This window comes from Bombina bombina, chromosome 3 (genome assembly GCF_027579735.1).
Source record: "Bombina bombina isolate aBomBom1 chromosome 3, aBomBom1.pri, whole genome shotgun sequence".
NCBI classification, from domain to species: domain Eukaryota; kingdom Metazoa; phylum Chordata; class Amphibia; order Anura; family Bombinatoridae; genus Bombina; species Bombina bombina.
In genome coordinates this window covers 263,511,562-263,536,759 of record NC_069501.1, presented here as the reverse complement: position 1 = coordinate 263,536,759, position 25,198 = coordinate 263,511,562, and the positions used below count along the sequence as shown (strand labels likewise).

The following is a 25,198-nucleotide window of genomic DNA, read 5'->3' as shown; positions in this document are numbered from 1 at the left end:
AACAAAAAAAAAGCTTAGATGCCTTCTTTTTCAAATAAAGATAGCAAGAGAATGATGAAAATTTGATAATAGGAGTAAATTAGAAAGTTGCTTAAAATTGCAAGCTCTATCTGAATTTTGAAAGAAAAAATTTGGGTTCAGTGTTCCTTTAAGTAGAATAAATCTGATAGGGACCTGAGATAAAATGGTATATTAATGGGGCCTTCTAGTAGCAGAGCCAGGAGTATTTGAAACTATAATAGTAAATTATTTTATCCAAACAAATGTGTTGACTCTTAAAACAAGTATTGAAATAAGTACTTTGTTAAAATCATTTTTATATTGTTTTTCAATAAAGCAGTTGGTTTAATATTGCCTGGAGTGCCATACCCAGCTGCTATAGTGTCCTCCAGTCTGATTCATCCATGCTGCATTGCAGGATCATGCTGAAGTCTTGGGAGAAAGATCTGGTTTGACAAGGAATTGCCGGCATTCATCTTGGAGGGACTGTTATCTCCCAAGTAAAAGGTTTTACTTTATCATAATTAAAGATATTAAAGATGTTTCAAACTTAGTCTAGTATGCCTTAGTTGTATATTTTCCATTTATACTCTCTGTATCATCTAATAATCATCTGACAAAAATTAAACTAGTAGTACAAGGTCTAGAATAGTATTGCTACTATATTTGCATTGGCTTTCATAATCACAGATAAAGTTTTTAGCCAAAAAGTCTACGCCCTTTTTAAAACTATACCTAGAATCTGAAGTCACTATCCTTAGAGAGAAGAGAGTTCCAAAGCTTGACTGATCTTATTTTGAAACCTCTTCTCCTTGCTTGAAGGTGAAATTCCCTTTTATCTAGCATAAAGGTATGACCTCTTGAGACATACACATAAAAAGATTACAAGTAAAGCGGTATTTAACACTCATGTGCTAACTCCATTAGTAAGGTTTTTGCAAGCGTCAGGTAGTACTCGTATTGCAAGTTAAAGGGCAAGTCATTTTAAACAACTTTCCAATTTACTATTAGCAACACTTTACCTAGGTTTAGCTTTCAAAAAAAGAATAGCAAGAGATCAAAGAAGTCTTGTTTGCTAATTTCGTAGCCCTTGAAGACCATCTCTTATCTTAACTAGAGGGTGTTAGTTCATGTGTGTCATATAGATAACATTGTGCTCACGCCCGTGGAGTTAGCTACAAGTCAGCACTGATTGGCTAAAATACAAGTCTGGCAAAATAACTGAAATAAGGGAGCAGTCTGCAAAGGCTTAGATACAAGGTAATAACAGAGGTAAAAAGTGTATTAATAAAACTGGGGAATGGGTAATAAAGGGATTATCTATCTTTTTAAACAATAAAAATTCTGGTGTAGACTGTCCCTTTAAAAGTAAAGAGTTTTCGCTTGCACACTAACCTGACGCATATAAAAAGTCAAAGTTAGAATACAGCAAAAAAGTAGGGGGAAAAACGGACATCCTACTCGCATACAAACCCTATCACATATTCTCATGGGTAACAGGAATATATAAATATTTCACATTCCAATGTTCTTAACATATCAGAATATGTTCTATTTATTCATATATAAATACATATTTCTATAGATATCCGATGGTATTTTGGTAAAATACGTAGTTAAAACCTTTATTAAATATGAATATTGCATAAATATGATTATATACACCAACTGTAAAAGTTTTTTTTAAATGTGGAAGAAAAAAAATTGTTTGTTGCAGTCACATGGACACTAATAGAGAAATTAATAAATAGGTCATAAAAATGAACACAGACAGATACCATTGAGGATTTATTTAACTGCAAATAAGAATATGTTGGGTATCTGTTAGAATGTTCATGTAAGAAATGTTATATTGGCCTCACGAAAAGAAGTCTCAAAAGAGTTTAGAACATATTAATATCAAAGAAGCAGATTCATAGTATGGAATAGGGAAACATTTTGAATGTTTTCATAACAAAAATAGAAACAATTTCAAAATTAAAGAAATTGAACAGATTCCATCTTCTAAAGGCAGGGAAGACTTCTAGAACTCAGGAAAAGGAAACTTATCGGATCCATCTTTTAAAAACGTTACAACCCTTTGGTTTAAATAAAGACATTGAATTAGCAGCTTTTCTCTGGTATGATAGAAACATTACATTAAAAGACAGATATCTATACTATAATCACGTTTGTAACGCATCCGTCGCCAGTTGCACACGCATCCTCAAAGAAATGTTGGCTGCGCGCGCAGCCAAAAGAATCCTCCTGGATGCAGCGTAGGCAAACCCAAAGGCTTAAATAAAATAAAAAAAACACGCAACCGCCCGCAAGAAATAAGGTGGGTGGGAGGCCACAATACATTAAATTTAAAAATGCTTTTTTGTTAAGTTCTATAAAATTAAGACGTCGGCAATAAAACAGTAGAAAAACACAGTAAAATGTTCTCAATTGCTCCTTATTTTAGACAGGTTACCTACTGCAAATATTTAGCAATACAGGTTTTGATGATAGAGTTTAGAAAAATAAAATTACAAACCAAAATACACTTTTTTCATATTTTATGCTTTATTTATAAAACCTTTTGATACATACACATATAATAATGGTATATAAGGAACCTGCTAGGTCTGCTGAAAAAAACAATATGTAGTTTGTACAATTTATTCACACAAACTTAACTTCTAAAAGTGTTTAAACGTGAACTGAAACAAAAATCTCAAAACTAGCTTAATGGTCTGGTGGGCATCATACGTGGCTCCTTCACTTTAAAGACAGTGTCAAACAGTCATGCGGTCAGGTGCCAGGCATCCCCTCATGATTTGCCAGTTCCCGTTTAGAGAGACAGCACAGCAGTGAGTGACTCCACTGCTCCACATATCACTGAGCAGTGAGCACAGATAGGCAGGCAGGTTTAGGCTAGCAGCGCAACTTTGCAAGCCCCACGGCATGCCCACAACATTCATAGCGAAATTGGGCAGGGGAGAAGCAAAGTACAAACAAGCAAAAGCAGCCGGGAAAACTATTTGTTGAAATTGCAGCACTGGCTCAAGGGGCAAAAAAATTGTGTGTCTACATCTTCCCCAGTCCCACCAATGTTCACAAATGCCAGCCCCTCTAATAAAAAAATCTATGCATCTCAACATTGTATTTCTTTGAATTTCAATAAAATTAAAAAAAAAAAAAAAAAATTTTTTTTTTTTGGTGTCACCCCCTGGTGGGTGTCACCCGGGTGCGGCCCGCCCCCCCTGCCCCCCCCTAGTGACGCCACTGGCAAAGCATATTTTTTACACAGAAGCAAGAGGAGTTCGATGTTCCATTAAAGAGTAAAATAAGGACAGAAGGGCATAGCTTTAAAACCTGGGTAATTCCACAAATTATAAACGTTAGCTCTACATTATACAAAATGGCAAACTGGAGGAACCAATAAAAACATTGGATACCTCTAATATAAAAGGTTTTGTAGTGTGGAACCGTATAAGTATTACCTCACATACAATAACAGCAGGCCCCAGAACCAATGGTCACTGAATTATTTACCTTTGACAGCAGGCAATACATTATACAGGAAAACCCAATACATTTGTTATACAGTTATTGGTGCCGAAAGAAGTTGAACCTAAACCTTTTATTATCTCTTGCTATGCCTAGCTGGTATTCTAACAGCATTTTAAAAACCGTGATGAGCAGAGATATAAGTGCCCGCTATGCTAGATACAATAAAGCAAAACGATTCATTGCCTTCATACTGCTTCAGCATCCTAGCGTCTCAGAGAAAGACCTATTGTCTGCCTGTTTTGTTGCTGCCTTGAGGATAGTGTGAAAATAACCCTCAAAGTTTACAATTCACAAAAAGTGTTCTGTAGGGAACATTAAGGATATATATGTTATCAAAATGATTACTGAAAACCTTTGTTTTTATAAAAATGATATCAACAGGAAAAATGTTACCAGTATCCCTATGCACAAGCAACAGCTTAATGTCATTTTACAGTACTGTAATACCAATTACAAGAACGTGTCTCTCCTGCTGAAAAATTGATCATGTTTGGACAGGTTAGTAGGCCATGTAGGGCCGGACATCTCAACTCTGAGAGGAATGTTCGGTTCTGCAAATTGTGCTGCTAAATAATGGAAATTTTTATTGCACAGTCCAGGAGACTCAGAGGAATAAGATTGTTGCAAGTAATTGCACAAAACAGGCTTGTTGATGGAACCAGAGAAGATGCACTAAGTTCAGACACATTGTTAGCACTGTTATAATAAGGCCATTTTAAAGATGAAACACATCAGGCCTTCTATACCTGAAATTCTTTTTAGTAGTTTCCAAAATAGTAATTGTGTTTTTAAAATGTTATAATAAATCTGACAAGGTAATTAATCACAGGTTTCTGTTTTGAGCACCTTTTAAACCTCCATATGTACATATTTCTATATCACAAACAGACATTTACTGGTGTCTGCATTTTCCACCCACTTTTGAAAATTAACATTTTATTGCTTATCTTTTCTACCTCCTATTGGGAGTGTCATTTCTTCTGCTGGCTATTTTTACACAGCTTTTATATAGCCTGTACTATATAGACATTTTTAGAATAAATAGGGATACCACAGGAAAAAAATCAGCTATTTCAAATGCTGAAATCAAGTAAAACAAGCTATTTGTAAACAATTTATTACACTCCAGCAAGTAAAACGGATCAGTGGAAACAAAAGTAAAGAAAAATGTAAAGTAAACTGTCCATTTAAATCTGAAACTGTGAATTTTCTAGTCCTGAAAACTGAAATAACTTGTGGCAAGCTTTATAAGCTTAACATTTCTACATAGCTGTCCGTAATTTACAGTCATAATGCTGCTTTTTCACTACCGCTGCTATTACGAGTCTTGTAGGTATAGCTGTACCGCACACTTTTTGGCCGTCACACAACGTAACTACAGCACTTTTTAAAAAGCCCTTTATCAATGGGACTTCCACAGCGCCGGTATTACGAGTTTACCTGTCCAGCCAGAAAGTGAGTGGTACAGCCCATAACTACAAGATCCGTACCGTAAACTGAAAGTCAGTAGGGGTTTTACGTTACAAAGCTGTAGCATAAAACTTATAACTAAAGTGTTACAAAGTACACTAACACCCATAAACTACCTATTAACCCCTAAACTGAGGCCCTCCCGCATCGCAAACACTAAAATAAATTTATTAACCCCTAATCTGCCGCTCCGGACATCGCCGCAACTATAATAAACATATTAACTCCTAAACCGCCGCACTCCTGCATCGCAAACACTAGTTAAATATTATTAACCCCTAATCTGCTGTCCCCAATGTCGTCGCCACCTACATACACTTATTTACCACTAATCTGCTGTCCCTAACATCGCCGCAACCTACATTACTGTTATTAACCCCTAATCTGCTGCCCCCAAAATCGCCGCCAGCTAACTACACTTATTAACCCCTAATCTGCTGCCCCCAATGTCGCTGCCACTATGCTAAAGTTATTAACCCATAAACCTCTGGCCTCCCACATCACTAACACTAAATAAATATATTAACCCCTAAACCTAACCCTAAGTCTAACCCTAACTTTAATATAATTAAAATAAATCTAAATACAAATTACTATTATTACCTAAATAATAACTATTTAAGACTAAATACTTACCTACAAAATAAACCCTAAGCTAGCTACAATATAACTAATTGTTACATTGTAGCTATCTAAGCTTTGATTTTTATTTCACAGGTAAGTTTGTATTTATTTTAACTAGGTAGACTAGTTAGTAAATAGTTATTAACTCTTTACTAGCTACCTAGTTAAAATAAGTTACCTGTAAAATAAAAAAAACCTAACCTGTCTTACACTAAAACCTAACATTACACTAAAATTAAATAAATTAATTAATACATTTATCTAAATTACAAAAAATAATAAACACTAAATTACACAAAATAAAAAAGAAATTATCAAATATTTAAACTAATTACACCTAATCTAATAGCCCTATCACAATAAAAAAGCCCCCCCCCCCAAATAAAAAAACTCTAGCCTACACTAAACTGACAATGGCCCTTAAAAGGGCCTTTTGCGGGGCATTGCCCCAAAGAAATCAGCTTTTTTACCTGTAAAAAATAATACAGCCCCCCAACAGTAAAACCCACCACCCACACAACCAACCCCCCCAAAAAAAAACCTACCTAAAAAACCTAAGCTCCCCATTGCCCTGAAAAGGGCATTTGGATGGGCATTAAAAGATCATTTAGCTCTTTTACGTTGCCTAAAGTCCCTAATCTAAAAATAAAACCCACCCAATAAACCCTTAAAAAAAACTAACACTAACCCCCGAAGATCCACTTACAGTTTTGAAGACTGGACATCCATCCTCATCCAAGCGGCAAGAAGTCCTCAACGAAGCCGGGAGAAGTCTTCATCCAAGCGGCAAGAAGTCATCCTCCAGGCGGGCAGAAGTCTTCATCCAGACGGCATCTTCTATCTTCATCCTTCCGACGTGAAGCGGCTCAATCTTCAAGACATCCGGCGCGGAGCATCCTCTTCTTTCGATGGGTCTTGAAGAATGAAGTTTCATTTAAATGACGTCATCCAAGATGGCGTCCCTTGAATTCCGATTGGCTGATAGAATTCTATCAACCAATCAGAATTAAAGGGTAAAAAATCCTATTGGCTGATGCAATCAGCCAATAGGATTGAGCTTCAATCATATTGGCTGATCCAAGCAGCCAATAGGATTGAGCTTGCATTCTATTGGCTGTTCCAATCAGCCAATAGAATGCAAGCTCAATCCTATTAGCTGATTGGATCACTTTCATTTGCAGAGGAGGTAGGACTTACTCAGTAAATGTTTTTTATTTAATTGTGCAATTTCGGATTGTAACTTCAGTGTGGTAGTTGTATGGTGGGGCCAGGGGTCCATAAAAATACTTTTTTTTAGCAATATGCAGCATTGCATTTATGATTATTTGACAATGCTATAGATATTCTATATTTAAAACCATGCAGAAATGTTTCCTCCTCAATACACAAATGGTAGGTGCCCTTTTCAGATATGTTTTTTTTTATTGATATGTATATATTTTTAATTACATTCCAGTTTACTGCCCCTTTATGCAAGGACATTCCAGATGCCAGGAGGCATTTTATCTAAGATTTTGACATATGCATAAAATGTGATACTCTCAGACTAAGATTGCCTAGTGTTTGAAATGACACAGGTTAACTTAACACTGTTCAGTTTACACTACAGCTGACTTAATTTTGTAATACATACAAACAAGCCTAAATCCTGCATTTAACCACAGCTTATGGTTCCACCAAGACCATAAAGAGTACAGCATTTTCAAAATCCATAAATACAGCTGCCAGATGGGAACATTTGTACACCAGATTTGAAGTGGTGCTCTTGGTTGGGGAGAATTGGCGGTGGGGGAACCCAAACATATGTCAACCTTTCAAAAGTAGTCTTCATCTACCCATTCTGATAGCTGATCATTAATGTACAATTTTGAATTCACAAAAGTATTAGTTTGCACATTTACAAATATGATTCTTTTAAAAGTGATCTCTTAATTTCTGCTATTTTTTCATCATGCATATTACACACTGTTGATTTAGAGGATGGCAATTTGCAAAAATTTTACCTCCTGTGAGTTTTTCTGTGTTTATGTCTTTGTGCTTTTGTTGGTGTTTCTATGAGTGTGTATGTATTTGTTTTCTGTGGGTCTCTCTGTGAGGGTATGTGTGTCTGTCTTTGTGCATTTTCTTTGGGTGTCTCTGTGAGGGTGTGCGTGTATGTCTTTGTTATGTCTTTGTGCATTTTCTGTGGATGTCTCTGTGAGGGTATGTGCATATGTCTTTGTGCATTTTCTGTGGATTTCTCTGTGAGGGTGTGTGCATATTTTTTGTGCATTTTCTGTGGATGCCTCTGTGAGGGTGGGTGTGTGTGTATGTCTGTTTTCTGTGGATGTCTCTGTGAGGGTATGTGCATATGTCTTTGTGCATTTTCTGTGGATGCCTCTATGAGGGTGTGTGTATGTATGCCTGTGTGTTTTCTGTGAATTTCTCTGTGAGGGTGTGTGCATATGTCTTTGTGCATTTTCTGTGGATGCCTCTGTAGGGGTGTGTGTGTATGCCTGTGTTTTTTTGTGGATGCCTCAGTGAGAGTGTGGGTGTGTGTATGTATGTCTTTGTGTGTTTTCTGTGGGTGTCTCTGTGTATGCCTGTGTGTTTTCTGTGGGTGTCTGTGAGTGTGTATGTCTTTGTGTTTATTATGAGGCTGTCTCTGTGGGTGTTTCCTTGGGTATATGTGAAAGTTTGTGTGTGTGTACATAGTCTGTTCCTTTTTAGGACATTTTGACCTTACTACTGATTATTCACATCTACAGACTTTGAGACTAATGAGACCAGTCCTGCAGTCACAAATCCACCACTTCACCTTTAGAATTATTGTTAAGGCAGTTCAGGGCCCTTCCTTTCAGCCACTGCATGCTGTTATCATATAGATGGCATCGTCCTTGACAAAAAGATAATCAGAACTCCATATTTTGTCTTGTAAATCTCCTTTTTTACCTTTTTCTACCTCATTACTTGTCAGGTCAATGTAAATAAGTGTCTGTGTCTGAGTGTGTTTCTTTCCGTGTCTGTTAGAGTGTCTATATGTAAATCCTTATGTGTGAGTGTGTGTTTCAGTGTATGAGTGTGTCTGTGTGTTTCTGTGTTTGTGTGTTACTACCTTTACAACAAGAATAAAGTGCATATATGCTTTAGTCACTTTAGTCAAAAATTGCACATGTCAAAGGTGGGGGCTGATCAATGGTTAAGTAAGGGGTCCCAAAATTTATAATGGCGGCCCTGTCTACTGGAACCAAACAATTGAGATTTTGTTAAAGAGATAACAGCGGCAAGCCTGGTCTTCTCCAAACTTATATTCAGAAAGGAGTGTGGTTGGTGAAAGACAATTGAAAACAATTGCAGCAAATAAGGTGTCAATCTATTCTAATAACATTAGGACCCTGCTAAATTAATCTATTGGAAGATTGAAAGTACTGAACTCTGTTAATTAAAAGATGATTACATTTAAAGCAAATCTAATACTATAGTATTTTTTGTAATCCCTGCTTTTAATGGCTGACAAGAGCAATTGCTGCTGCTTTATTGGCCTCTATACAAATCACAAGAAAATATTAAAAGACCCCTAAATAGAGCAAGATTGAGTAATGTATACAAATACATAAAAATAAAATGAAATAGCACTTACTTTGAATTTGAAATGAGCAACAGAATATTTTCTATCAAATTTCAAAGTTAATACAATTTTCCCTCCCCCTGTATCATGTGACAGGCAGCAGCCAAACACAAAATGCATAAACATATATACTGTGCACTTTTGTACATGCTCAGTAGGAGCTGGAGCCTCAGAAAGTGTGCATATATAAAAAAGAATGTGAACATTTTGATAATTGGAAAGTTTTTTTTTAAATTGCATATTTTATTGGAATCATTTTAATTTTGATTTAAAGTGTCCCTTTAATTTAGGAAAATAATACAAGTTTAAAAAAAAACCACTGCAATATGTTTTGAAATGCCCTTTTTAAGTACAGCAAAAATGTTTATCGCAATGTTCTTTTAACATGACATTTTTAAATACATGATATAATTTTTGTTAAATATTCCTTTCAACAACTGACTTACACTAAAGGCAAGATTTAGGACAAGGCGAATGCCCAGTTCGGTTGTAGGTTTGCACATTTAAACCACTGCTTCTTTTGCTCTCTGCCAAATTGGAGTTGATGGAAGAAAATCACCCTAGACTCATTTGACCGGGATGATTGATAAGCCCTATTCTTACGTTGGGTAGTGGGCGGCATTGCGCAAGTGTCCCTTATGCAATGATAAATATGGGGAGCCTATCCACTCCACAATTTGTGATCAAGTGTGGACAGGTTCACAACTTGTGAATCCAGCCATCTCACAAATTGATAAATTGTGCCGTAAGTTACATAATAGTAGGGAGCACAGGAGGAATTTAAACTAACATAAAATAGGCACAGGAAAAGCTTGATAAATACTGTACATAAATTCTTTGTTTTCCTGCTACTCTATAATTAATTGAAACTTGCAAATCAACACAATCATCAGAAATTGTAGATGGCCCCAGGGATAGAGAACGAGAGAATATCCAATATTTATGAAACAGATTATATGTTTCATACTTCAAATTTACAGTTTCTCTAAAGACCTTGAAAAATAAATCAATGTTCAAACTTTTCAATTATAAACATGAATTTCTGCTATTAACAGAGCTACCAATCAGAATTTAGGTTACTTTTTTCATAACAAATGTGTTTAGCACATTTTCTGTATCAGTTTCTATTAATAAAGAAAATACATTTCTCAGTTTAGAAGGATATTTTCACATCTCAGAAAAGCATGTGAAAGGCTTTATAAAGCACTACCAATCTATGCTAAAAGACATTGACCAATAATATGTGCCACATCAGGATTGGTTTAGAGAAAGATCAAAAACATCCTCCTTCGTAGAGGTCAGGATATACCTTGAAAACAAAGAAAAACAAATTCCTTAGCGTAATACAGTGCGAAAAACGCTTGAATGCTGAAATAACAGCAAAACAGTACTCCCATATGTAGTAGTTACAAAAGCTCTAAGATAATCATTTTATCTTAAACATATATACTAAATAATACTGTCGCAAATGGTATCACTCTGGGGTCTTAAAAGGACCATTAAAGTCAAAATTAAACTTTCATGATTCATGATTGTAAAATGAACTAATAATCAACCAGAATTCTGCAGTACAGAGGATTCCTCACACTTCTGGTTAATAGAGAGAACCTGGCAGGAAGAGTAAAAATTTATGGTAGAAATGCATCCATCAAGACAGGAGCACCCTATTCTATAAAAGAAGAACTTTAATCAAGCATTTTATCTAAAATATATATATTAAATAATACTGTCACAAATGGTATCACTCTGGGGTCTTAAAGGGACCATTAAAGTCAAATGAAACTTTCATGATTCAGATAGAGCACACAATTTTAAACAACTTTTTAATTCACATCCATTATCTAAATATGCAAAAGAAAATTATAATCACACTTTCCAGGGCACCATATCCTACTGAGCATGTGCAGGATTCACAAAATATATGTATATGCATTTCGATCGTGATTGGCTGATTGCTGTAATGTGATGAAGTGGGAAGGAAAATAAAACTTTGAAATTTGTCAGAAAAAAAATCTACAACTCATGAAATTTAAACTAACTGCTTTTGCATTGTTCATTTATTCTCTCTCTCTCTCTCTCTCTCTCTCTCTCTCTCTCTCTCTCTCTCTCTCTCTCTCTCTCTCTCTCTCTCTCTCTATATATATATATATATATATATATATATATATATATATATATACACACACACGCCACATCTGAGGCAGCAGACAGCAATCAGCCCGATCGAGTTGACACCCCCTGCTAGCGGCCGCGAATGTGCAGGGAGCAGCATTGCACAAGCATTTCACGAGAAATGCTTGTGCAATGATAAATGCAGACAGAGTATGCTGTCTGCATTTATTGATGTGCGGCGGACATGATCCGCTACATTGTATCATGTCTGCTCGCACATTGTTAAATCGGCCCCAAAGTCCTTCACAGACTTTATTGTGAGCTCAGCATTACAGCCTGTGTTATGCTCTAAAGATGACATGACGACAAGTATATTCCAGAATCACCAACATACGTTTCCCCTCCTATACATATCCTGCATATAGTTGTAACTAGGAATCTGCTCAAAATTTAATTAAAGCCATTATTATTCTGGCATGTTAATATTTATGCAGTTAACAGATAAGCTCAGTCTTAGAACTATCTTAGAGCTTATAACTAGTCTTTTAACATGGAGAAAATTGTCAGTGTTTAAACACAAATATTCAAAAATCTGACTGTGATAAATTTATTAAAGTTGTTAGACTCTAAATTAAAAGTCAATTATATTTCATGAAACTTTCATCCATTTCCTACATGGATTCTGAAAAAAAATGTAACATGAACTAATAATCAACCAGAATTCTCCAGTACAGAGGATTCCTCACACTTCTGGTTAAAAAAAAAATACCAACTAATAAAAAAGTTGGGGAAGGACCAGTTCTAATATCCAACCCCCACTTAACCCTAAATGGTTAAATAATTAACCAATCAGCAGAGAAACATCTATAATTTCTGATGATTTTTTCCTATGATGTCAAACACTGAATAGGAAAAGTAGAGAATAGAGAGAACCTGGCAGGAAGAGTAAAAATTTATGGTAGAAATGCATCCATCAAGACAGGAGAACCCTATTCTATAAAAGAAGAAGAACTTTAATCAAGCCTTACGATCAATGAAGAAAAAAAAATTAAACTAATATTATATATTTTATTAGGAGTTAGCTGCTGATTTTGGAGGTTAAGGAGGAATATTTTGCAGTAATGGTGAATGGGGTAATACAGGTAATGAGAGTGAGGGGGTCAGTGTTAGTTACTATGAAAAGCTATTTATTGGCCTTCTAAATTATACATTTAACTTACTGATTTTGGTACCTCTAAAATTCAACACTGACAACTAAATAAATCTGAAAACAGAATTGGAATATAGACCATGATGCTTACTCACTTTTATCTGTCATTCAACTGTGCAGCAGTAAAAAAAAGTCTTATATACAATGGGACCAAAAGGATGCTGTACATTAGGAATAATATTGTTTTGTATCTCTGTAAAATATGTATTTCATTATAGAATTTGTTTATTTTTGAAAGGAAGTTAAACTGTCTATCTGTAAAATGAGTACAGTTTTATCAATATTGGTTACCCTTATCTAGAGTCTACAGAGGTCTGAGAGCTAAAAAAAGGCAGTGTCTGCTGTGCTATCAGAAAGATGCCCTCTTTGTACTGACTTTATCAGAATTGCTAAGGTCAGAGTGATCTTGCACCATATAATATGCAGTCAGAGAACTTGTGTCAATTTAAAAGTTACCCTATCAGCTGGCACAGTTATAAGCAGGATCATTTAACAAGGATGTGATCTTTATTTAAAACAAGTATTACATTTCATTACATTTTCCTGCAATGTATTTATAGTTTGAAAATGTATGGTTTTAAAATAACTAAATATTGTAGTAATGTTGTAATAAAATTATTAAAAATTAAAAAACAAAACCTTTCCTTTTTTTAATTCAAGAAAGTAATTGATCTATGTGTTATAATAACCATTTATGTGGAAGTGGAGATGAAGGTGCGCTAGGGGAGTGTAGGCGCCTCCTCTAAACGTTTCCAAATAAAAACAAATAGTGAAAAAAGGTATATAGAGGGCACAAAAAAGCTTAAAGGGACACTGAACCCAATTTTTTTCTTTTGTGATTCAGATAGAGCATGCCATTTTAAGCAACTTTCTAATTTATCATTTTTTTTCTTTGTTCTCTTGCTATCTTTATTTGAAAAAGAAGGCATCTAAGCTTTTTTTGGTTCAGCAGTGGACATAACTTTTTTATTAGTGGATGAATTTATCCACCAATCAGCAAGAAGAACCCAGGTTGTTCACCAAAAATGGTCCAGAATCTAAACTTACATTCTTTCCTTTCAAATAAAGATACCAAGAGAAAGAAGAAAATTTGATAATAGGAGTACTTTAGAAAGTTGCTTAAAATTTCATGCTCAATCTGAATCATGAAAGAAAATATTTGGGTTCAGTGTCCCTTTAAACAATTAGTCAAATATAGAATCTCTCTGTCTATTTAGACTACTATATAAAGCAAACACTACCGTTGGTTATTGAGTGTAAAGGAAGTAGTTTCACCGAGAGTGATGGAACTCACTTAGGTATAATCATGAATCTATAAATGTATAAAATCAAGTAAACTAAATATATGAACTAACTCAACCTAGTTGAACCATTATCTGTATATTGCACATATAAACTTATTTCATATGATTGATGAGGGAAAAACTTGTTTTGTATATGGTCAAAAGGGCAATAAAGTTACCGTGAATAGCAAATATAACATACAAAACTATAAGTAAATCAAATATAATTTAATAACAAGCACTAATATCTCGCTAATAGCCTAAAATATAAGCAATTTTAAAAGACAATCTATAGGGACGTCTCCCTTAAAGCTTAAAAAAATTATATAAATATATTAAAAGTCCATATGACCACCTTGAAAAAAGTTAAAACATGAAAAAAATCTGTTAATTCCTTGTTAACTTAAGCGCTGTAGTGGAAGCGCTGAGTGTAGTTTAAATATTGTTAGCCTCTGTGAGTATTGTAACAGTAGTAACAGTCTCTTGGTTAGATACAAACGCTATGTTATTGCAACAAATTATATATAGCAGTATTCTTGCCAAACATTTAGCGTTGTTGCGACGACTATGAAAAACAAGCCTGCTGGTCTGACATCGACCGAACTCACCACCAGGAATATTGACTTATTCCTAAAAGGGATCTTCTCACCGTTCCTTACGGCTTGTATAGCCCTCCGGTTCTGGCCTCTGTTCTTCCTTTTCGGCATGTGAGTACAGATTCGAGTTACAAGTTCTGTGTTTGTCACGTGACCCAAATTCAGCTTTATGATTGTTCTCTCTGTCGGTCTTTGCCGTCTCTCTGTTCCGCTCATGGAATAATTTCAGCTTCAACAAGTATTTGTTCTCAGAACATTTGGAGTGAACCGATCGGGTCGAAGTAATTGGTTGAGGTGCCTGATTTTTTTCATGTTTTAACTTTTTTCAAGGTGGTCATATGGACTTTTATATATATATATATATATATATATATATATATATATATATATATATATATATATATATTAAGCTTTAAGGGAGACGTCCCTATAGATTGTCTTTCAAACTTGCTTATATTTTAGGCTATCCACGAGATATCAGTGCTTGTTTTTAATTTATATTTGATTCACTTATAGTTTTGTATATTTTATTTGCTATTTACGGTATCATATATTAATGGTTAAAGGTTAAACCTTTTCTCAATAGGTATAAGGTTACAGACACAGAGATGGTTTTATATGTATTGCCCTTTTAACCATATACAAAACGTTTTTCCTTCATCAATCATATGAAAAAAGTTTATATGTGCAATATACAGATAATGGTTCAACTAGGTTGAGATAGTTTATATATTTAGTTTACTTGATTTTATACATTTATAGATTCCTGATTATACCTAAGTGAGTTCCATCACCCCAGGTAAAACTCCTTCCTTCACACTTAATAACCAACGGTAGTGTTTGCTTTATATAGTAGTCTAAATAGACAGAGAAATTCTATATTTTTGCACCCTCTATACCTTTTTTCACTATAATAATCATTTATGTCCCATAGAGTTTTAAGATTTCTTCTGCGTTTAAAGGACTGCTTATAATGCCCTATATGTACGTTCCAACAATTTCCATTATTACTGATTTACCTTTATATATAAAGTACCATCATATTACTTATCCCTGTACAAGACAATTAGAATAAGTACAAAAGAATTAAACACAAATATAAAGTTGTACAGTGGGCCCTGTGTTACAGCACATAAAATTGCTTTGGTATTGTCTAGTTATATTACGCACCCATGAAAGGGTTATAGCAGGTATGGTCAGACTTCAGTGGGGTAGGTGGGATCCACTTTTTTACCCATATTATCTTTATTGAGAGAAGACATAATTAGTTGACAAATAGAAAAAAAAGGCAAATAACAGATTGCCTGTACAGCCAATGCATACATATACCATAAACCTATTTCAAAACAAAAAACAATCAGAACAACTTGATGACCATTCAGTCAGATAAATATCTCATTGTCTTGTACAAGCATTAAAGGGACAGTCTGCAATAGAATTGTTATTGTTTTAAAAGATAGATAATCCCTTTATTACCCTTTCCCCAGTTTTGTATAACCAACAGTTATATTAAAGGGACAGGACAGTCAAGTAAAAAAAAAAACTTTCATGATTCAAATAGGGCATGTCATTTTAAACAACTTTCCAATTTACTTTTATCACCAATTTTGTTCTCTTGGTATTCTTAGTTGAAAGCTAAAACATAGGAGGTTCATATGCTAATTTCTTAGACCTTGAACGCTGCCTTTAATCTAAATGCATTTTGACAGTTTTTCACCACTAGAGGGCATTAGTTCATGTATTTCATATAGATAACATTGAGCTCATGCACGTGAATTTACAGAGGAGTGAACACTGATTGGCTAAAATGCAAGTGTCAAAAGAATTGAAATAAGGGGGCAGTCTGCAGAGGCTTAGATACAAGGTAATTACAGAGGTAAAAATGTGTATAATTATAACTGTGTTGGTTATGCAAAACTGGGGAACGGGTAATTAAGGGATTATCTATCTTTTAAAACAACAAAAATTCTGCTTACTGTCTCTTTAATAAACTTTTTACCTCTGTGATTACCTTGTATCTATGCATCTTCTGACAGCCCCTGATCACATAATTTTTTTGTTATTATCTACTGACTTGCATTTAGCACTGTGTTGTGCTAACTCTTAAATAACTCCTTGGGCGTGAACACAATGTTATCTATATGGTCCACATGAACTAGCAGTCTCCTGTTGTGAAAAACTAATAAAAATAGCATGTGATAAAAAAAAGAAGATTTGCATCCCATCTATCTTAAGGGTTCTACTTGTTTGTGATGTTTGTGTGTGTGATCAATTTGTGCATGTAGAACACAATACCTAGGCCATACACCTTTACATTTGGGACTTTACTACCCCCGGCAATACACTCTAGTAGACCCTTTAACAAAGCAAATGATTTAAATGGATGTAAAAGTCCAAAAAGAACATTTTCTAAATTATTACATTTTAGTTTTGCTCTATTGGTTACATATTAAACAAAGCAAAGGGGATACAACACACAGTTAAAAGTAAGCTCAACAACAGCCATGCACTACAGTGAACTAGCTGAATACATTTGGTGAGTCAATGACAAAAACTTACAATTTTGAATTAAGCCTCCAATAAAAGTAAAAATGTATATAAAATTGCTTTTTTTGTATCAGTTAATACAAATACTTGTTTGATCCCGTCTATTTGGCGCATTTCATGCTGTTTACCACGCTTTATCAAACATAACTACTTTAAACAGATACAAAATACAGAGAAAAATAGAAACAATATAGTAGTATGGCCAGATATTGCATTAGAGAACAATTAAATGCAGTAGAGATGGTTTCACCAAGATCGGAAGTTTTAACTTATAAACTAAGGAATGGTTTACACTCACACTCGGATATAAATATTATAAGATAATGTGAGACTTACACATAATTACATTTCAGCCTTATCATGCTGTCACTATTTTGTAGGTAGATATATGTTAATTGTGATTCATTTATTCACTATTTTTAATCATCAAATAATGAAAATCTTTCAAAGGTACATCATGCTTATATTATATTATTATTCTCAGAAGTCAATTTAATTTTGTAAGTCAATAGTTGTGATTAAACAACATGAAGATTGTAGCAAAGAAAATATTATTAGTGCATGGATAAGTATTTGACACTTTAATAAGGGTAATTGCCTGTTAAAGCATATTTGAGTGAATTAGATGTGTTAAGTTGTATAAAACATTACTGGTTGAAAAGTATATTGTGTATACTTTAAAGGTAAAAATGTAATGAAATAATGTAGCACTGTTTGCTTGCGCTCATGATACCAGAGTTTTAAATTAAATTTGCGATATGACACTTCATTGGCTATGCTTGCACTGATTGGTGGAAGGATTTGAAATATCACTTTCAGCTTAAAAAGTCTATCTAGGTTAAAACTTTGTACCTGAATTAGACATCTATGATCATTCACTGCTAAAAGCAAAACACACGTCAGACAGTTTTTGATGGGGCTAATGCAAGCAATTTTGTATGATTTTCAAATGATTTACAAATAAAGGAATATTTTAACTTTGATTTCTCCAACATTGGTGTGTCCGGTCCACGGCGTCATCCATTACTTGTGGGAAATATTCTCCCCCACAGGGAAAGGCAAGGAGAGCACACAGCAAGAGCTGTCCATATAGCTCCCCCTCTGGCTCCGCCCCCCAGTCATTCTCCTTGCCGCTCTGAACAAGTAGCATCTCCACGGGGATGGTGAGGAGTTTGTGGTGTTAGTCTTAAAGGAGGTATTAGCTACTCTGGATGACTGTGATTCTATGGTAGTACCAGAGAAGTTGTGCAAATTGGACAAATTTTTAGAGGTCCCAGTGCACGACGACGCTTTTCCAATACCCAAAAGGGTAGCGAACATAGTGGAAAAGGAGTGGGAGAAGCCAGGTGTACCCTTTGCCCCACCTCCTATATTTAAGAAAATGTTTCCCATAGTAGACCCTAGAAGGGACGCATGGCAGACAGTCCCGAAGGTTGAGGGAGCTGTTTCAACACTAGCGAAGCGCACCACTATTCCTAGAGGACAGCTGCGCTTTCAAAGATCCTATGGATAAAAAATTGGAAGGATTGCTTAAAATGATTTTTGTTCAGCAAGGGTTCATCCTTCAACCAGCTACGTGTGTTATTACTGTCACTTCAGCGGCGTCCTTTTGGTTCGAGGAACTAGAAAGGTCGCTCCAGAAAGAGACTTCCTATGAAGAAGTCATGGACAGAATTCATGCATTAAAATTAGCTAATTCCTTTATATTGGATGCCGCCTTTCAAATAACGAAATTGGCGGCGAAAAACTCAGGTTTTGCTATAGTAGCGCGGAGGGCGCTTTGGCTAAAATCCTGGTCGGCAGATGTGTCGTCCAAGACTAAGTTACCGTACTTAATATTCCTTTCAAGGGTAAGACCCTTTTTGGGCCGGAATTGAAGGAAATTATTTCAGACATCACTGGGGGTAAGGGCCATGCCCTCCCACAGGATAGGCCTTTCAAGGCTAAGAACAAGTCTAATTTTCGTTCCTTTCGCAATTTCAGGAACGGACCGGCTAATAACTCCACTGCCGCTAGACAAGAAGGTAACGTGGCCCAGCCCAAACCCGCTTGGAAGCCCATGCAAGGCTGGAACAAGGGTAAACAGACCAAGAAACCTGCTGCTGCTACCAAGACAGCATGAAGGGGTAGCCCCCGATCCGGGACCGGATCTGGTAGGGGGGCAGACTATCTCTCTTCGCTCAGGCTTGGGCAAGAGATGTTCTGGATCCCTGGGCACTAGAGATAGTCTCCAAGGGATACCTGCTAGAGTTCAAGGGACTTCCTCCAAGGGGAAGGTTCCACCTGTCTCGCTTATCTTCAGACCAGATAAAGAAACAGGCATTCTTAAAGATGGGAGTGATAAACCCAGTCCCCTCCGGGGAACAAGGTCTAGGTTTTTACTCAAACCTGTTTGTGGTTCCCAAAAAAGAGGGAACTTTCAGGCCAATTCTGGATTTAAAGATATTAAACAAGTTCCTCAGAGTTCCATCCTTCAAAATGGAAACCATTCGGACAATCTTGCCAACAATCCAGCAGGGTCAATATTTGACTACCGTGGATCTAAAGGATGCGTATCTGCATATTCCAATCCACAAAACTCATCATCAGTTCCTGAGGTTCGCCTTTCTGGACAAACATTACCAGTTCGTGGCTCTTCCATTTGGTTTAGCCACCGCTCCCAGAATTTTCACAAAGGTGCTAGGGTCCCTTCTAGCGGTCCTAAGGCCGAGGGGCATCGCTGTAGCACCTTATCTAGACAACATCCTAATCCAAGCGTCGTCTCTTTCCAAAGCAAGGGCCCACACAGACATTGTGTTGGCTTTTCTCAGATCTCACGGGTGGAAGGTGAACATAGAAAAGAGTTCACTGTCACCGTCCACAAGGGTTCCTTTTCTGGGAACAATAATAGATTCTGTGGAAATGAAGATCTTCCTGACAGAAGTCAGAAAGCTAAAGCTTCTAAACGTTTGTCGAGTTCTTCATTCTATTCCTCAACCCTCCATAGCTCAGTGCATGGAAGTAATAGGACTAATGGTCGCAGCAATGGACGTGGTTCCTTTTGCTCGAATTCATCTAAGACCATTACAGCTGTGCATGCTCAATCAGTGGAATGGGGATTATACAGACTTGTCTCCCCAAATTCAAGTAGACCAGGTAACCAGGGACTCACTTCTCTGGTGGTTGACCCAGGATCACCTGTCTCAGGGAATGAGTTTCCGTAGACCGGAGTGGGTCATCGTCACGACCGACGCCAGCCTCTTGGGGTGGGGCGCGGTCTAGGACTCCCTGAAAGCTCAGGGCCTATGGTCTCGGGAAGAGTCGCTTCTCCCGATAAACATTTTGGAACTAAGAGCAATATTCTATGCGCTCCTGGCTTGGCCTCAGCTAGCGGAAGCCAGGTTAATAAGATTTCAGTCGGACAACATAACGACTGTTGCGTACATCAATCATCAGGGGGGAACAAAGAGTTCCCTAGCGATGAAGGAAGTAACCAAGATTATCCAATGGGCAGAGAATCACTCCTGCCATCTATCTGCTATTCACATCCCAGGAGTAGACAACTGGGAAGTGGACTATTTGAGTCGTCAGACTTTCCATCCGGGGGAGTGGGAACTCCACCCGGAGGTCTTTGCTCAGTTAACCCAATTATGGGGCATTCCAGACATGGATCTAATGGCGTCCCGTCAGAACTTCAAGATTCCTTGCTACGGGTCCAGATCCAGGGATCCCAAGGCGACTCTAGTGGATGCATTAGTGGCGCCTTGGTCGTTCAACCTAACGTATGTGTTTCCACTGTTTCCTCTCCTTCCCAGGCTCATAGCCAGGATCAAACAGGAGAAGGCCTTGGTGATTCTGATAGCTCCTGCGTGGCCACGCAGGACTTGGTATGCAGACCTGGTGAATATGTCATCGGCTCCACCATGGAAGCTACCTTTGAGACAGGATCTTCTAGTACAAGGTCCATTCGAACATCCAAATCTAGTTTCTCTGCAGCTGACTGCTTGGAAATTGAACGCTTGATTTTATCCAAGCGTGGGTTTTCGAATTCTGTGATAGATACTCTGGTCCAAGCCAGAAAACCTGTGACTAGAAAGATTTACCATAAAATATGGAAAAAATATATCTGCTGGTGTGAATCCAAGGGATTCTCCTGGAGTAAGATTAAAATTCCAAAGATTCTCTCCTTTCTCCAAGAAGGTTTGGATAAAGGGTTGTCAGCTAGTTCTCTAAAAGGACAGATTTCTGCTTTATCTGTCTTGTTACACAAACGACTGGCAGCTGTGACAGATGTACAAGCTTTTGTTCAGGCTTTGGTTAGAATCAAGCCTGTTTACAGACCCATGACTCCTCCTTGGAGTCTAAATTTAGTTCTTTCAGTTCTTCAAGGGGTTCCGTTTGAACCTTTACATTCCATAGATATTAAGTTATTATCTTGGAAAGTTCTGTTTTTGGTTGCTATTTCTTCTGCTAGAAGAGTTTCTGAATTATCTGCTTTGTAATGTAATCCACCCTATCTGGTTTTCCATTCAGATAAGGTTGTTTTGCGTACTAAGCCTGGTTTTCTTCCAAAAGTTGTTTCCAGCAAGAATATTAACCAGGAAATAGTTGTTCCTTCTCTGTGTCCGAATCCAGTTTCAAAGAAGGAACGTTTATTACACAATTTAGATGTTGTTCGTGCTTTAAAGTTCTACTTAGAAGCAACAAAAGATTTTAGACAAACCTCATCTTTGTTTGTCGTTTACTCTGGTAAGAGGAGAGGTCAAAAAGCTACTGCTACCTCTCTCTCTCTCTTTCTGGCTGAAAAGCATTATCCGATTGGCTTATTAGACTGCCGGACGGCAACCTCCTGACCGAATCACAGCTCACTCTACTAGGGCTGTGGCTTCCACTTGGGCCTACAAGAACGAGGCTTCTGTTGATCAGATATGTAAGGCAGCGACTTGGTCCTCTCTGCACACTTTTGCCAAATTCTACAAATTTGATACTTATGCTTCTTCGGAGGCTATTTTTGGGAGAAAGGTTTTGCAAGCTGTGGTGCCTTCCATTTAGGTAACCTGATTTGCTCCCTCCCTTCATCCGTGTCCTAAAGCTTTGGTATTGGTTCCCACAAGTAATGGATGACGCCGTGGACCGGACACACCAATGTTGGAGAAAACAGAATTTATGCTTACCTGATAAATTACTTTCTCCAACGGTGTGTCCGGTCCACGGCCCGCCCTGGTTTCCTAATCAGGTTGAAAATTTTTTTCTTTATACACTACAGTCACCACGGCACCCTATAGTTTCTCCTTTTTCTCCTAACCGTCGGTCGAATGACTGGGGGGCGGAGCCAGAGGGGGAGCTATATGGACAGCTCTTGCTGTGTGCTCTCCTTGCCTTTCCCTGTGGGGGAGAATATTTCCCACAAGTAATGGATGACGCCGTGGACCGGACACACCGTTGGAGAAAGTAATTTATCAGGTAAGCATAAATTCTGTTTTTATTCATTTCTTCTTTATTGGAGTCATGGATGTAAAACAATATTTCTTCCTACCAAAAAGAAAAGTTTCAAGTAATGGTTCTGCCATTGAGGTTTGGTATACAGCAATGTCTCCTATGATAGAAATAATTTTCTCTGTGAAATGAATCACAAAAACAAAGGCACCTCCTAGTGTGATATAGTATAAGCAAACAAATAATGCAATAGTTGAAATGGTACTCACAAACGGAGCAGCACTCAGTTGTGCTAAATCAAGCAGACTGGGGTCTCACAGTGTCCCAAGCTCACTGTTACTGCCAGGTTGCTGGTAACTCCTTCGTCCAACAGGACCGAAATACGCTCAGACTCTCAGGATAGAGTGATAAAAGCACAATTTAATGGCAAATATAAAAATCAAAGTGTCCACAATATGACATATTGTGGACACTTTGATTTTTATATTTGCCATTAAATTTGCCATTTAAATTGTGCTTTTATCACTCTATCCTGAGAGTCTGAGCTTATTTCGGTCCTGTTGGACGAAGGAGTTACCAGCAACCTGGCAGTAACAGTGACCTGGGACACTGTGAGACCCCAGTCTGCTTGATTTAGCACAACTGAGTGCTGCTCCGTTTGTGAGTACCATTTCAACTATTGCATTGTTTGTTTGCTTATACTATATCACACTAGGAGGCGCCTTTGTTTTTGTGATTCATTTCACAGAGAAAATTTGCATCCAGATCCTGTAACTTGACAAAGCAGCAGACTCCTACAATTGGGTGTGATCTCCAGATTACCTTCTATCCATTGGAACTAACATCATACAGAGATTGACTCTTACTATTATTGAAGAAAAGTTCCGGATACAGATAAGGACTATTAAGACCTTTTTGCTTTTATTATCATAGATTTTTTGTTTGGTTTTTAAGATTTGTTCACTTCACTATGTTCTCTTTATATATATTATATATTTATTATTATTATTTTAGGTCATTTGTTGGTTATATAATATTAATGTGCATACATATATATTTTTAGACCTTGGGATTAAGTGATTCCCTTTATTCTCCATTTGTTTGGATATATTTGTGCCCCCTAGAGCCAATACAGTGGAAGTGTGTTTGAGATTGTTTCAGTTTATGATAGAAATAAGCCCATGATTACAGCTACACTACACAGACTGCAAACTACAACTATAGGACTATAGGACTAGGACGGAAGTCTTTTTGATTTTTTGCGATCCTTCAGTGAGCTTAGGATATACATTACACACTTGGATGAAATTATTGCAGATTTCATTGTACCATCTGGACAGCCTTACTAGACAGTAAAATTTACACACAAAAACTAGTTATTTACATCAAAGACAAAATAAATAACGAGTATGTATTACAAAGTATGTTTTTTATTATTTTTTTACTATGCATTGATTACTTCGTGTCCCTTCTATTAAATGGCATCTAGCTTATTAGAATCTATATTCATAGAGTGGTGCAGTTAGGAGTTTCTAAATGCTTCATATATGATTTTCTTCAGGTGTTATTCATCAACCCATAAAACCTCATCTTTTCTGCACAACAGGATTATTGTAACAGACAGTATACACCAATTTTAATTTAACTGCATGTAATAGACACTACTATAAAGAATAATATGCACAGCTACTGATCACAAAATCCAGTATAAAACCGTTTCAAAACTTATTTAGAAGCTCCCAGTTTAGCTCTGTTTAAATAGCTGGAACACCCAGTGCAGGTTCTATAGCAAAAAAACCAGACCCCCTCCCCTGCATATGAAAAGACTCTTTACACAAACTGGAGCAAGCTGGAGTAGGTATACATCAGTATTCTCATAAAACTTTGGGGCTTGGTTAGGAGTCTGAAAATCAGCGTAATGTTATGTAAAAATAAGCAAAACTATACATTTTAAAAAAAAAGCTGTATAGGCTATATAAATGGATCATCTACAAAACATTTATGCAAACAAAATCTAGTGTGTAACTGTCCCTTTAATATGCATTGGGCATGAAACTAGTCCTTAAAAAACAAAGGTTTCATCTCAACAGTCAATAGTGGTACATATCCAGGGGCGCTCATTTCTACTATACACTATTTGTTTTCTTTTTTTATGTATCAGTTTTTCCTCACAATATCTCTCTCCATGTCCAGCTAGAGAGAAGTAAAAATGTCATGTTTTGCAAATATATAACATTTGGGTGCATCAAATCAATTTTGTTCTATGTCTACTAAATAAGCAGAGTTGCTGTTTGTGCAACAGTTTTCCTGGGCTAAGAACACAGTATTAGTGCTTTTAAGGAGGAGAGGTGCTGAGACATTTGTGCATTGGCAAATTAAACTTATGTTCTTTTACCACAAGTAATATAAATAACAAACAGTGGAGCCCTGAAGGAAGAGAATGGCAACATTTAGATATTCATCATGAAACAAGACAAAATTGGAGCTTATTTATGTCCGTTTGTTTTCTGTTTAAAATGTAAAAGGTCTATGTGGTTATGGAAGCAGCTGTATAGATTTAATTATATTCAAAGCTGCTGCAGAAATAAACTTTCAAATGGGCTGGGCTCTCTCTGTCTACACTGGTAGGATGATTTCTTCTGCTTCCTGATTAAATAGATATTCAATGGGCATTAGAAAAAAAAACAGGCAAGACTATTCAAATAACAAAATAAAGGTAAAGTAACTATGTTTTAAACCATTTAATACACTCCAGCAGGTAAAATGGATCCTTTAGAACAAATTTAAAGGGGAGAGC

General features: G+C 36.5%; 1 protein-coding gene across 3 annotated transcripts in view; it reads right to left on the bottom strand.

Moving 5' to 3' along the window:
• Nucleotides 1-25,198, bottom strand: part of RAP1GAP2 (RAP1 GTPase activating protein 2) — a 695,842-nt gene that overhangs the window by 212,618 nt on the left and 458,026 nt on the right. The gene's annotated exons all lie outside the window — the stretch shown is intronic.